The 11,224-nt window shown below is 40.7% G+C and overlaps 1 protein-coding gene across 5 annotated transcripts in view; it reads right to left on the reverse strand.

The window, feature by feature from the left end:
* The window catches only part of opn7a (opsin 7, group member a), a 65,275-nt gene extending 57,763 nt beyond the window's left edge, over positions 1 to 7,512 (reverse strand). For 2 of the 5 annotated variants that reach the window (XM_088644319.1, XM_088644325.1), the window contains exons 1-3: positions 6,386 to 6,474; positions 4,807 to 4,924; positions 4,434 to 4,566 (exon numbers count right to left, since the gene is read on the reverse strand). The gene's annotated coding sequence lies outside the window, so the exon portion shown is untranslated. Of the gene's footprint in view, positions 1 to 4,433; positions 4,569 to 4,806; positions 4,925 to 6,385; positions 6,475 to 7,249 lie in introns of those variants that run through there. The other 3 variants (XM_088644320.1, XM_088644321.1, XM_088644322.1) reach the window with 3 other exon arrangements.
* Positions 7,513 to 11,224: the final 3,712 nt, after the last annotated feature.

Below are 11,224 nucleotides of genomic sequence, written 5' to 3' on the forward strand. Positions count from 1 at the left end.
GAAAGTGTAAATATTATAGAATCATCATGAAATGAAATTGCAGTGGAAGCATTCAGTGAAAAAGCGCACAGAGACCTTAAGATCCCCATCTCATCAGTGAGCTGATCTTCAGTCAGCTTCAGCTGAAGTATTTATTGAGGATTTAGCTCACTGGAGTGGTCATTCTCGAGTGGCATGTAAATTAACAAGTACTATACATCAATATCTTGGTAGAAAAAATGAGCATAAGCTATTTCCTTCTAGTGCAGTTATGGCATTAAAGCATTTATCTTGGGAAACAAAGTCATAAGGAATATTCTTTGTTTCATCGTTTTTCACTGAAACCAGAATCCAACACTTATACTGTATAATATTTAATGCTGCCCCTTGAATATTCTGTCCATAAACACATTCCTGTGTTGATTATATATACTAGTTACACAGTATCTTTTAAAAAAAAGATGTAAAAATGTTCATGCCTGGAAGGCATAAATCAATACACTTGCATCATGTTCCACATTTCAAACTTGCAAATCAAAAGAGAAATTTCACCTTTGCTGTTTCATATTAATTTATCCAATTAGATCAATTTATTTTGCGCGTTAGTTGAACCAATTAAGTTCTTTCTGGCAACCCTATGCATATAGTTTACATTATTGTAGAAGAGACATCAACACATAAGAGACTCTCTCGGTGCAATCAAAGGATTTTGGATCTTAGTTTTATATAATTTATGACAATACATTCCAATATTATTATTGTAAAAGCTAAACACCTTCATAATTAAATTAGAAATACTCTGAATTCTCTCCATTAAAAACCTACTAACATGATCACTTTAAAGAGATTGAATGGTCCTGAGTAGGTGGGGTACTGACATTAAGGCTGATTATTTTTAACTGGGAGTGAGGTACAGTAGAACCATTTTGTATCATTCATTTCTTGTCAATATACCACATTTTAGGCATGATCAGAACTAAACAGTTTTTGGAAATAAGTGGTAAAAGCAGTTAACTTCTCCATTTCAGTTCTTTCACCATTGGAGTCCACCTGGAAGCATACTTTAAGTCTGAATGACTTCAAGCTTTATGGGATTTTTACTCAATCAACAAACTCACAAAAAATCAGAACATTACAGTTTTTCTCAATTGCTTGCTTATATGCAGTTCCTGAAACAGTATTGCCAATGTCAATACAGTGAACACACCCCTCCAAAAACTATTTCAGTTTGCAAAATAATACAAGACCATAAACGTCTTACGGCACTCAAAATATTTTACACTAGTCTCAAAATCAAATAAATCTACCAACAAGTACCAGTATGGGTAAATGAGAAGCTCTCTTTCTTAGTGTTTAAACAGCACCATACTGTCACGATCGTCATCCTTCCTCTTAAGGTCACTCTGACCCTTTCCTATTTTAGTTCATTACTGTATGTGCACCTGTCCATTGCTTTCCTTATTACTCAAAGCCTGGCGCTCCCACTATCTCCCGGCTCCTGGACCTTGGACTGCGCCCCGGTTTCTCCTTAACACTACCTTAGGACTTGTTCGCCTGTGTCACGCCCCCTGAGTCTTATTCCAGTCACTTCCGGAATTATATCGTCTGCAGAGGGTCGAAAATAGTAGCAGCGTGAAGCTAGTTACATCAACCGATGTGAATGCACTACTCGGGAGTCAGGACCAGCTCCCGTGACACAAACAAAATACTGAGCATCAACATCAGCCACAACTGGGAACCCACTGAAGCTTGTGCAACTCACAACTGGGAACCCACTAAAGCTAAGCAGGTGTGAGCCTGGTCAGAACCTGGATGGGAGACCTCCTGGGAAAAACTAAGGTTGCTGCTGGAAGAGGTGTTAGTGGGGCCAGCAGGGGGTGCTCACCCTGTGGTCCATGTGGGTCCTAATGCCCAAGTATAGTGATGGGGACACTATACAATAAAAAGGCGCCGTCCTTCGGATGAGATGTAAAACCGAGGTCCTGACTCTCCGTGGTTTCTCGAAAAGAGTATGTGTCCTGGCCACATTTCCCATTGGCCCTTACCAATCATGGCCTCCTAATAATCCCCATCTATGAATTGGCTTCATTACTCTGCTCTCTTCCCCACTGATAGCTGGTGTGTGGTGAGTGTACTGGTGCACTATGGCTGCTGTTGCATCATCCAGGTATGGCTGCACATTGGTGGTGGTGGAGGGGAGTCCCCATTACCTGTAAAGTGCTTTGAGTGGAGTGGCCAGAAAAGTGCTATATAAGTGTAAGCAATTATCATTATTATTATCAATATGAGCGAGAGTACTTATTCCTCTACCTCACAGTCCCAGCAGACAGCGATTGTCATTGAATTGGGGGGTCTAATGTTGGAAAATCCTGTTCTGTCAATTACCGTACCTCCATACTGTGTGAGAAATGGTTTCCAAGTTTCGGTTATCTTCTAAAAATGAAAAGTGACACCCAATACAGCGCAGAACACAAAAACAGAATGCCACATGTGGCGATGCAGTCACTGCCCGTGGCCAATGCGCTGTGTTGCCGGCAATGATTGTTCTTGTTATGTTCTGATTAAGCACTGGCATCATGACTGTCTGAAGAAATCTCTTTTCTCTGCTGTGAACTGTAGGGTTTATGAACAGTGTGTACATATCAGACAGTTCAACACCCCCATACAATAAAAAGAAAAACGGGGTTTGAATAAAAAATGACTCGAACAGTTATCTAGTTACCAAGAAGTTCCATAATTCATTAACTTTTATTCTGCTGATCTATTCAACAGTACGAGTTCTTTTTTGGCAGTGGAGAGCGTCAGTAATAGAAATCATTGAACTACAGTATTTCTGTTCTCTTCATACTTTATGACTGTAGTTACAAACCACGTGACAACGAAAAAGAAGCTAATTAAAATGATCAGGTTTGTGAAGTCTACATAGGAAGATATTGTTTTAATCAATAAATCAATACCAAACATGATTCCCCGTGGGAGGATGTGTTCTAGTTAAATTGTACGCTAACCGCTTATACGAAAAGAATTCAGGGTACAGTACTGTGACAAACCCACATAAGTTGCTTCTACTTTCTTCAAATCTACTGTATGCGATAATTGGTATCATGGGATGCCGAGGCACTACCGAGGTAAATTTCCGAAAGCCTTGTTCAACATTTGTAAGATCATAAAAAACTTGTTTTCCTCCGTCTCCACGGCTCACCTTGAATAGGAACACCTGTTACTTGTACAATCCTGCGGACGTCTTGTTTTAAAGAACAGACAAAATGAATTTGCATCAAGACCACATCGTGAACCAGCAGGGAAAGACTACCATTAATTGGGCAACAAACACCTACCTGAACGCCTAAAATGGATGGGATTTTGTCTTCCAATGTGCTATGCAAAATCTGTTTTAAATTCAGCAGCTTGATCATATGGATTGAAAGCATATGCAGTATTTTCCCGGATATTCTTATATCCGTAACCCTTTCGGTTACTTTTCTTTGCGTTCATCTATTCAAGTTTACAGAGCTCGGTTATGAAATGGTATGTTTTTACCAATTTAAAACAGACCTACTTTGAATTAAGAATTAAAACACATCGCGCTCAATCTGACAAAGTACTGCCTGTCATGTCTTCAAATGAAGAGACTGAATTTTACCCATTGAAAAATGCTGTTCTCGTGGTACTACGTAGCCTTTATTTTAATTAGATTCATTCTTAGTTTTCGACTGCTGCGCACTCCGTCATACAAGAAGGGAAGTCCCGATTGCAGACATTATAGCTTTCAAATTGCTTCTCTGCAGCTCAAGTCAGACAGGTGGGTACTGGCGTCACGTCCCGGTGTTTCCAGTGGAACAGACGCGGGTGTCGGAGAGGTGCTGTTCTGTGCCGAGTGGTCAGGCGGTCACTGTCCGCGGATGCTAGAGGGGCAGAAACAACACTCTCGCCTGCTATCCCTGCTACAGTAAATAATACAACGAGACCACCCACCTACTGATGGCGAAGAGATTGGAAGTCGTCTGCTAAATTACGCGGAGCTCCGAGTATGTACCTAGTAATAAGGCAGTGACTGAAACGGAGAAGCTGCCAACTTCTACCAGTGTGGCACATTGAATAGCGCGGATCTATGGTATCTTCGAATTGCTCTGTGACATCTTGCTACAGAGCGCGTCTTTACTGTCATTGCAAAGACCGCACTTTAGGTCGAACATTTAGTTTGAACTTTTTTGAGTTAAACAACTTCTGTCCTGTCACACACCCGAAGAAGGCTCCACAGCCGAAACGTTGGGTTTCTTTTCTTCTATTTTCAGCATGGAATAAACCTTTACTGATTTCTGTCTTGGTTTGTTAGAACAGCGGTTAAATTAAATCGGAGCCACTTGCTGTTAGTGAAATGAATGTCACACATCCACATGATGCAAGAGTGGGCATTATCGTTAAATTACAAAATCACCATACAAAGCTCTTACCTTGCAATTATATCTGAATCTGTGCAAATCGCAGTTGCGACCTTTGATCCAGTTTCAAGCAAAGCCCATCCGTATAGCTCAGTCTTGCCGAAATGACGGTGTGAGAAAACTTCATTTGGATCTCTTTCTCAATCTAACTTTCTCGTCTGTCTCCGGAGTTGTAGTGGCGAATGAAAAGCATTCGGAATGATATGATCCAGGGGTTACTACTGTAGATGTAGTGTGAATCACAATCTCAAGACTGCAGCTTACGCACCGTGCAGTGCCATAGAGGCAACTTGCTCGGCGCTCCCCCCTTATAAACCGCTAGTGAGAGGCTGAAAGGGAGCGCTTTGCCACCTCCCACTCCCACGCGCGAGGCTGACACACTGACCCGCCACGCGTCGTGCACATTTCTCCGACTCCGACAGGTTTCCTTTCGTCGTCTTCCCTCTTTCCTCTGGTTTGGATTCATTTGTACACGACGTCGGAGGCTGGTGGAGACTGTCCGCCTAGATGAATGAAAGTGGATGGGATTTTGTTTTCCGAATTCCCGTGCAACAGCTGATTCAAATCCAGCAGCTTCAAGTCTTGCAGATAGAAAACACGTTATTTACCCGCATGTTTTCATATCCCTAACCCATTCGATGACGTTTCATTTTATACAACTCTTCAAGCTCACAGCATTCATTTATGAAAAGGTGTTTATTTTACAAATTGGAGGTTTTATGAGAACTACAGTATGAGTTCTAGAGTTCATATGGGTATAGAACACGATAAGTATTACTGAAACTGAAAAATGAAAGATGGAAAAGTAGCTGCTCCCCAACACAATGTTGCCTCTATTCAACTTTCTCCACCAAATACTGTCGCAAAATATGGATTATTAAGAGCGTACTGGTGGATTATTAAAGTCCACCAGTACGCCGTGGGAATTCTGTAGTTACAATGATCCGGCCATTTCGCAGTGTGATGACGATGTCGGAGGCTCTGTTGCCCGTAGATAACTATTCTATTATCTACATTGAACAACTGACTCTACACCATCAACGAAAAACGCCTTAAAAGGCCTTAAAAATTTCTTCGTGTAGGAATAATCTACATTTATAGCCAGTTCTCAACGTCATGCAGTACAAATGCAGATGACTGTGTAAAAAATAAATAATATTTTATAATTATTATTTACGCTAGCAGCTATACCACCCTGCAGCTCACAACTATGATGTCATTGAAGCTCAGCAGGTACTGTATGAGCCTGGCCAGTATCTGGATGAGAGAACTCTTTCTCTCCTGGGAAAACTAAGGTTGCTGCTGGAAGAGGTGTTAGTGGGACCACAAGCGTGCTTGTGATAAAAGTTTCAGGTTTTTCAAGGTAAAGTCCTAAATTTACTGGAGTATTTATTTATTATGAATTTAACATCTCTTTAAACTGTGCTAACATTTTTGTTAGAATAAGTATTAAATTTGGTAAAGCTTTGGTTAGGCATTTGGTTAGGTTTTGAGTGGCCTGCCCCTAACCCTATTTTTCCCATAAACCCTGTTATTTTCATTGCGCGATTTTGCATAACACGAGGTTTTATAGGAACGCATCTATCGCGTTATAGCAAAGACGCCTGTACTATAATAAATGGATGCCGTGGTGGTTCTGGGAGAAAAAAAGAACCTGTTGAAATTATGGACATAAAAATCTAAAAGTATAGAGACAGAAATGATCTTCACAAAATTAACACATGCAATTAAGTGGAGAAACAAACAGCACCAGTTGGTAAGGTCAGAAAGTTTTGCTTCACTGATCTGTACGTGTAGATGCAATTAAAACGGCAAAACGAAATGTTGAGTATAGCACGTATTTACAATGCTTTTTAATAAAATATAGTTAAAAACCTACAATTTAAATTAAAAGATGTCATCATAACATTAGAGTAGAGCACCAGTAGAGCCTCATGCAGAACATTATATACAATTTTTGTTACCTTGTTATAAACAGATATTGCAGCTCTAGAGAACAGGAGGTACTTAGTTATCCGAAGTGTTGTGAGAGGATGGAACAAGTTCCTCAGCTACCGATGTTGTTGAACGATTCTGTCACGCCCTCGACAGCTAGAGGGCGCTCCTACTCTACCCTGTCCCTAGGTTCCTGTGCTTTGCTTGTCCTTTCAGTGTGTCTCTGTCTGGAGCTATACTGTATATTTCCGGTTCAAGCTTTCCTCCTGGCTCATGCACCAGGTCACTCCCACGTCCGTGGCCTGAGGGCATAAGTTTCTATACGGCATTTCCTGGATAGCTGAGCCCCGGCTAAACCCCGTCCTGCCGCGACGCATAGGGTCTTTTTTCGCTATTTCACGGTTCGTCCCTTACGACATCCGTGACAGATTCCCCTGACTTGTTTCAAGAAATGACTGGACAAGGTCCTCGGATCAGTTAGCTACTACTGTGCATACCAGTCAGTAGTATGTCTGATCTAATTTTCTATTCTAATACTAACAGGGCCGAATAGTCTTCACTAGTTTGTCCTCCCTTATTATGTTCTTCTGCGAATGTCCTTGATTCCCAGATAAGTACTGCTGCCAGTCAATGGGTAATTAGAGGGAGGGTAATTTTCAGTAAGGCAGAGTGATTCGTATAGCTGCCTCCTAGTGCTGGGGCCCTGAATTCAATTCCTGGGGTGCTGTCTGTGTGGAGTGTGTATGGTCTCCCTGTGTTCATGTGGGTGATCCAGTTTCATTTCGCTGACAAAGACATATTGGAAAGGTTATGGCGTCTGGGAAAATTGGCCTTGGTGTGTATGTGTGCGTCACCATGTGACAGACAGGTGTCCAGTCCATGGTGTATCCTACCTTGTGCCTGTTGCTTGCTGGGATAGGGTCTGGCTCCCCTGGGACCCTGAATTGGATAAAAGAGTTAGCAGATGGATGGGTAATTTTCAGTATAACCTTGAATAGAAAATAAATCACCTTCATTGCAGCGTAAAGGGAACTGTCTGGGGAAGAAAAAGGATAAAATCAAGAGTATGTAAAGAAATCTTATGCTGTTGCTCACTACACTATATTCCCCACACCTCTTGGCTGCTTCAGAGAGGTATTCTAGCATCTTTAAGCAGATAGAGGGTTATAATTCTCAATCAACAATTCACTTCCAAAACCAAATTCTTTGAACAACTGGAACAACTACAAGGATTTTCTTAGATATAAAATAATTTATTTAGAGACCCATTGAAGTTTGTTTGTATCTATTAAACAGAACAGTAGGTGCTGAAGTATTTTCTGTCAAGATAAAATTAAATGTTATTATTGTAAAAAAAGACTCTTACCTTTTCTGATGATAGTATGTTTTTGGTTAATGCAATCTAGAACAACTCTGGTCCTCAAGTTTATTTGATTATCAGATTTATTATTTCCCCAGTCCTTTGCACCTGGCTGAAGTGGATCTGGATAGATTTTCTAGGTATTACTGGATGCTGTCTGTAAAACAGCAACACCTATACACAGGTCTAAGTTACAAGCACAGCACTGGTGTTGGGGTAGCTGGTACACAAGGCCAGTATCCATGTCTAGGATGCATGGCATGTCTCGGAATCTAGTTTTCTTCATCTGTATTTTTGGTTTTGGATAGGGGCGTTTTCTCTTCAGAAAACTGTTAGTCACATTGCAATTTACGTACAAGACGTTTGTCGCTGTCCACAGTGCAAGACAAGTAAAAGGAAATTTAGCTCAGTTCCAGGAGCCATCAGGCTTGCAAAGAGTGGCTGTAAAGAAGTCTTATCAATATGATGTCTATTGGACAGAGCCCCCTCTACAGATGTGTGCCTACTTTAACACCTTCCCAAATACCGTTTTCGGTTTTCATCTAAGTACAGTATATACTTTTTTTCTAAGCTTTTTCTGCTCTCATGTGTTGTGTGCTGCACTGCTTTCTGCTTAAATCGTCCCCCTACTGGAGACAAATAAAGTATTTTGAATGGAACTGAATATCACTTATGAGCAGATTTACTGCAGACCTTTCAGAAGGGGTTCGAAGGGTTCAGGTAATAATCTGATCCCTGCTGTGTCCAGGCCAATCATTCTTCACTATAAGCAGAGTCACAGCAGGATCTGGGTTATGAATCTTGGCCGGGAATTGATGTTGCTTTCTGTCCCCAAGACTAATTCATCAGCAATGTTGCAGTTGCTGAGACTGATAGTTAAACTACTGTTTAAATTTAAAATGTGATCATTTAGAGTGCACTTAGCAATCTTTAACAGTCATTTGTTCATATTTACAGTTCAGAATACAGTATAAAAAATATTGACTGGCCCTGATTTTATTACCCTTAACCAACCACCACATGTTCGGCACAAATGTTCAAATGTAAGTCTGTGCTTTCTGCATCTTTAATTTGTCTTTTAATTTTCAATGCTTATTTACCGCCCAACCAACAATTTTGACCTGGAAAATTAATGAACCTGACCTTGCTCTGTAATCTCTGGCTTGTGGGGGTGTTTGTAAAGAGGAAAAAGAAAAATGAACCGAGAAACAGAAAATCTATCGGAACTCGCAAAAATGATCATCCGCTCATTATTTAGTTTTTCCAGACAAATACACCTCTGTGTTTCTCCCCGCTGTTTTAGCAGACAAACAAAACAGCATCCAAAATCAAAATTCAAATTAATGTTTTTCCTCAGGACATGATTTGCTAGATATTTTAAAGGAACTTTGTAAAGAAAAGTAAAAAAAAACGACATTAAAAATACTGAAGAAAGGAGTTTGAAGATACTCTAATCGTTATAATAGTTAATGTTGTGGGTGGCGAGTTGGCACATTGGTTCAATGGTTAGCGTCACTTGCTTGCAGTGGGTTCAATTCCCAGGGTGCTATCTGTGTGGAGTTTGTATGTTCTCCCCATGTTCACATGGGTTTCCTCCCACAACCCAAAAACATACTGGTAGGGTAATTGGTCTGTGGAAAAGCTGGCGAGAGTGAGTGCCTGTTCATGTCTGTCTGTGCCCTGTGATGCACTGGCATCCTTCTCTTCCCAGTATAGACTCTGGGCCACCATGACCTTGAATTGGATAAAGTAGTGAGAAGATGGATGGGTTATCATTTGAGAAAAGTGCTTTCCTGTTTTTATGATACAACAGCAGTGTTTTCTTCTTGTGGCTTGATCTCGAAGATGAGTAAGTTGAACCCATTTGCGGCTGTAAGTGGACCAGCATTTTCAAAGCTGTGTCCCAAGATGGTGATGGGGAACATTATTCCCCATCTATTGGGGATATACATACTTTTGCAGGATATGCCATTCTAAGTAACTGGTCATTTGACATCCCACTGTTCTTAAGAATGGCTAAATTCCACACTGGGGCCCAGGGTTCAATTTCAGAGATGGGGTGCGATCTGCATGGAGTTTCTCCTGGTGCTCCAGTTTTCTCCTGCAGTCCATAGACATACTGGTAGGTTAACTGGCTTCTGGGCAAACTGGCCCTGGTGTGATTGTGTACATATTGTCTGTGTACTCTGTGATGAACTGGTGTCCCGTCTAGGGTGTACCCTGCACTGCGCTCACTGCTTGCCAGGATAGACTCCAGCTCCCCCGTCAACCTGAATTGCATAAAACGGTAAGAAAATGGATGGATGAAAATAAAGCGCTTTCGAAAAATGATTATAATGAATATCAAGTTAAAGATAATACATACAATGAATCATAAGTAAAATATAACAGGATAATCAATGAGCCAAGAGAGAAACTGAAAGGAATATTGCAATGGAAATTAAAAAACAGTAAAAGCTTTACTATTCAGCCTTTTGATACCCAGGATGCTCTGTTAACAAGCATTTTCTGCTGAAATTATTTACCACGCGGGAAACTGCTGGTTCAGTCCAGCTTGCATCCTCTGTCGGTGCCACGGTTCTGTAGTTCAGGATGCTGTCCAGAGAGTGCACTCAGTTACTGGAAACATCCACCAAAGCGCAGATATCACAAATTCACACTATTACAGTGTTATTATTTCTACACACTTTAACAATAAAACCATAATTCAAGCTTTTCAGCTGTGACTGAAAGGGAAACAATGCCGACATACAGTGTGAAAACACACAGTGGAAATTATTTCAGACCATGCACACACAAGAGCAGATATACACAAGAGGCAAAATAGAACTGAGGACGCAATCAACTTTTGTGCAAACTCAGATTTATGCAGGATAAAGACTATGAAGGAGAAATAGCTTAACGAATACTTCACTCAGGTGTTCATGAAGGAAGAAGTCAACAACATGCCTCAGACATTGGAAGGTCAAAGTCCTCCATTGGATAGTATCATCATAGAAGAGGCAAGAGGCATAGAAGAGGCAATAGAAGCTCTCAAAGATTAATCACCCCCCAGGGCCTGATGGTATCTTATCAACTTTACTCGAGGAAACAAGATGTTATTCAGAAGTCATGGATACGGCTCTTTCAACAGTCACTCAAGACAGAGGATGTACCCAGGGCCTGGGGAATCGTTAATGAACCCATTTGCAAAAAGGTTGACAAAAATGAATCAAGTAATTGTAGACCAATAAATCTGACTTCTGTTTTATTTAATGCTACAGATACTTATTTCTTAGAACTAGAGGATCTGAAAATAATTATCCCAGGAAATGATCCACATGGATTTAGAAAAAGGTAGGTCTTGAATAACCAACTTGTTAAGAGCTCTTTCAGAAAGTTACAACAGGGATGGATACACACAGGGCAAATTGTGTGTTTGGATTAAGAATTGGTTATTAAAGAGAAAACAGAGTGTAAAGATAAGTGGTGAATTCTCACACTGGGGTGAAATACCGTAAGTAATTGA

The sequence above is a fragment of the Lepisosteus platostomus genome, chromosome 8 (assembly GCF_059453375.1).
Source record: "Lepisosteus platostomus isolate fLepPlt1 chromosome 8, fLepPlt1.hap1, whole genome shotgun sequence".
NCBI classification, from domain to species: Eukaryota; Metazoa; Chordata; class Actinopteri; order Semionotiformes; family Lepisosteidae; genus Lepisosteus; species Lepisosteus platostomus.